The following is a 4,811-nucleotide window of genomic DNA, read 5'->3' as shown; positions in this document are numbered from 1 at the left end:
CATGTACACTACACTTTGTCACGTGACATTACCCTGCTGGACAGTTTAAATTTCATACAGTTTATCCATCCAATTGGCACTTGAAAACAATGCAAGTGTCAAACAATGAGTTAAAAATCAGTGTACAAATAGAAAAGTTCAATCACCTTGCTATATGTACACTATGGTGTATACTTTAGTTTACACTTTGCCACGTGACATTACCTTGTTGGACAGTATAAATTTCAAACAGTTTTCCCATCCAATTGACAATTGAATAAAATGCATGTGTCAAACAACGTGTTAAAAATCAGTGTAAAAATAGCAAAGTTCAATCAGTAAGAACCTTGCCACATGAACACTATGGTGTACACACTTTAGTTTACACTTTGCCACGTGACATTATCCTATTGGACAGTTTAAATTTCAAACAGTTTTCCCATTCAATTGACACTTAACAACATTGCATGTGTTAAACAACGAGTCAAAAATCAGTGTACAAATAGAAAAGTTCAATCACCTTGCTACATGTACACTGTGGTGTATACTTTAGTTTACACTTTACCACGTGACATTACTTTGTTGGACAGTATAAATTTCAAACAGTTTTCCCATCCAATTAACAATTGAATAAAATGCATGTGTTAAACAACGTGTTAAAAATCAGTGTAAAAATAGCAAAGTTCAATCGGTAAGAACCTTGCCACATGAACACTATGGTGTACACAAATTAGTTTACACTTTGCCACGTGACATTACCCTATTGGACAGTTTAAATTTCAAACAGTTTCCCCATTCAATTGACACTTAACAATATTGTAAGTGTCAAACAACGAGTCAAAAATCAGTGTACAAATAGAAAAGTTCAATCACCTTGCTACATGTACACTGTGGTGTATACTTTAGTTTACACTTTGTCATGTGACATTACCTTGTTGGACAATATAAATTTCAAACAGTTTTCCCATCCAATTGACAATTGACAAAAATGCATGTGTCAAACAGCGTGTTAAAAATCAGTGTAAAAATAGTAAAGTTCAATTGGTAAGAACCTTGCCACATGAACACTATGGTGTACACACTTTAGTTTACACTTTGCCACATGACATTATCCTATTGGACAATTTAAATTTTGAACAGTTTTCCCATTCAATTGACACTTAACAACATTGCAAGTGTCAAACAACGAGTCAAAAATCAGTGTACAAATAGAAAAGTTCAATCACCTTGCTACATGTACACTGTGGTGTATACTTTAGTTTACACTTTGCCAGGTGACATTACCTTGTTGGACAGTATAAATTTCAAACAGTTTTCCCATCCAATTGACAATTGACAAAAATGCATGTGTCAAACAATGTGTTAAAAATTAGTGTAAAAATAGCAAAGTTCAATCGGTAAGGACCTTGCTATATGTACACTATGGTGTAAGCTTTAGTTTACATTTTGCCATGCGATATTATCTTATTGGACAGTTTAAATTTCAAACAGTTGTCAACAATGCAAGTGTCAAACAACGTGTCAAAAACAAGTGTACAATTAGTAAAGTTCAATCGGTAAGAACCTTGTTACACGTACACTATGGTGTACACTTTAGTTTGCACTTTGTCACGTGCCACTGCCCTATTGGACACTTTAAATTTCAAACAGTTTTTCCATTCAATTGACACTTGAAAACAATGCAAGTGTCAAACAACGTGTCGAAAATTAGTGTACAAATAGCAAAGTTCAATCAGTAAGAACCTTGCTACAAAATACACTATGGTGTACACTTTAATTTACACTTTGCCACATGACATTACCCTGGTAGACAGTTTAAATTTCAAATAGTTTTCTCATCGAATTGACACTTGACAACAATTCAAGTGTCCAACAATGTGTCAAAAATCAGTGTACAATTGGCAAAGTTCAATCGGTAAGGCCCTAGCTACATGTACACTATAGTGTACACACTTTAGTTTACACTTTATCACGTGACATTACCCTGCTTGACAGTTTTCATACAGTTTTTCCATCCAATTGACACTTGACAGCAATGTAAGTGTCAAACAACGTGTCAAATATCAGTGTACAAATAGAAAAGTTCAATCCATAAGGACCTTGCTACATGTACACTATGGTGTATACTTTAGCTTACACTTTGCCACGTGACATTTTTGGACAAATTTCAAATAGTTTTTCCATTCAATTGACACTTGACAGCAATGCAAGTGTCTAGCAATGTGCCAAAAATCAATGTACAAATAGCAAAGTTTAATCGGTAAGTACCTTGCTACATGTACACTGTGGAGTACACATTAGTTTACACTTTGCCACGTGACATTTTTGGACAGTATAAATTTCAAACAGTTTTTCCATTCAATTGACACTTGACAGCAATGCAAGTGTCTAGCAACGTGCCAAAAATCAATGTACAAATAGTAAAGTTTAATCGGTAAGTACCTTGCTACATGTACACTGTGGAGTACACATTAGTTTACACTTTGCCACGTGACACTACCCTGCGGATAGTTTAAATGTCAAACAATTTTCTCATCCAACTAACACTTGACAACAGTGCAAATGTCAAACAACAAGTCAAAAATCAGCGTACAAATAGCAAAGTTCAATCGATAAGGACTTGCTATATGTACACTATGGTGTAAGCTTTAGTTTACATTTTGCCATGTGACATTACCTTATTGGACAGTTTAAATTTCAAACAATTTTCCCATCAAATTGACACTTGACAATAACGCAAGTGTCAAACAACGTGTCAAAAACAAGTGTACAATTAGCAAAGTTCAATCGTTAAGAACCTTGTTACACGTACACTATATAGTGTACACTTTAGTTTGCACTTTGTCAAGTGCCACTACCCTATCGGACACTTTAAATTTCAAACAGTTTTCCCATTCAATTGACACTTGACAACAATGTAAGTGTCAAACAATGTGTCAAAAATCAGTGTACAAATAGCAAAGTTCAATCGGTAGGAACCTTGCTACAAGTACACTACGATGTACACTTTAATTTACACTTTGTCACGTGACATTACCCTATTGGATAGTTTAAATTTCAAATAGTTTTCCCATCGAATTGACACTTGAGAACAATTCTAGTGTCAAACAACGTGTCAAAAATCAGTGTACAATTAGCAAAGTTCAATCGGTAAGGACCTTGCTACATGTACACTATAGTGTACACACTTTAGTTTATGCTTTGTCACGTGACATTACCCTGCTGGACAGTTTTCATATAGTTTTTCCATCCAATTGACACTTGACTGCAATGTAAATGTCAAACAACGTGTCAAATATTACTATACAAATAGAAAAGTTCAATCCGTAAGGACTTTGCTACATGTACACTATGGTGTATACTTTAGCTTACACTTTGCCAAGTGACATTACCTTTTTGGACAGTATAAATTTCAAACTATTTTCTCATCCAATTGACACTTGACAACAATGTAAGTGCCTAGCAACGTGTCAAAAATCAGTGTACAAATAGTAAAATTCAATCGGCAAGCACCTTGCTACATGTACACTGTGGAGTACACATAAGTTTACTCTTTGCCATGTGACACTACCCTGCTGGACAGTTTAAATATCAACCAATTTTCCCGTCCAACTAACACTTGACAACAGTGCAAGTGTCCAACAACGTGTCAAAAATCAGTGTACAAATAGCAAAGTTCAATCGGTAAGGACCTTGCTATATGTACATTATGGTGTACACATTTTAGTTCACACTTTGCCACGTGATATTACCTTGTTGGACAGTTTAAATTTCATACATTTTTTCCATCCAATTGACACCTGACAACAATGCAAGTGTCAAACAATGAGTCAAAAATTATTGTACGAATAGCAAAGTTCAATTGGTAAGGTCTTTGCTATATGTACACTATGGTGTACGCTTTATTTTACATTTTGCCACGTGACATTACCCAATTGGACAGTTTAAAATTCAAACAGTTTTCCCATCAAATTAACACTTGACAACAACGCAAGTGTTAAACATCGTGTCAAAAATCAGTGTACAAATAGCAAAGTTCAATCGGTAAGAACCTTGCTACATGTACACTATGGTATACACTTTAGTTTGCACTTTGTCACGTGGTACTACCCTGTTGGACACTTTAAATTTGAAACATTTTTCCCATCCAATTGACACTTAATAACAATGCAAGTGTCAAACAATGTGTCAAAAATCACTGTACAAATAGAAAAGTTCAATCAGTAAGAAGCTTACTACATGTACACTATGGGGTACACTTTAGTTTACACTTTGCAACGTGACATTACCCTACTTGACAGTTTAAATTTCAAATAGTTTTCCCTTCGAATTGACATTTGACAACAATGCAAGTGTTAAACAACGTGTCAAAAATAATGGTACAAATAGTTAAGTTCAATTGGTAAGGACCTTGTTATATGTACACTACGGTCTGCACTTTACTTTACAATTTGCCACGTGACATTACCCTGTTGGACAGTTTAAATTTGAAATAGTTTTTCCATCCAATTGCCACTTGTCAACAATGCAAGTGTCAAACAACGTGTCAAAAATTAGTGTACAAATAGTAATGTTCAATCGGTAAGAACCTTGCGACAAGTACACTATGTCGTACACACTTTAGTTTACACTTTGCCACGTGGCATTATGCTGCTGGACAATTTAAATTTCATACAATTTTTCCATCGAATTGACAACTGACAACAATGCAAGTGTCAAACAACGAGTTAAAAATTAGTGTACAACTAGAAAAGTTCAATCGGTATGGACCTTGCTACTTATACAATATGGTGTATACTTTATTTTACACTTTGCCACGTGACATTACCTTG

This window comes from Olea europaea, chromosome 22, assembly GCF_002742605.1.
Source record: "Olea europaea var. sylvestris chromosome 22, O_europaea_v1, whole genome shotgun sequence".
Taxonomy (NCBI): domain Eukaryota; kingdom Viridiplantae; phylum Streptophyta; class Magnoliopsida; order Lamiales; family Oleaceae; genus Olea; species Olea europaea.
The sequence above is the reverse complement of the archived record's forward strand: the minus strand, read 5'-3'. Positions refer to the sequence as shown.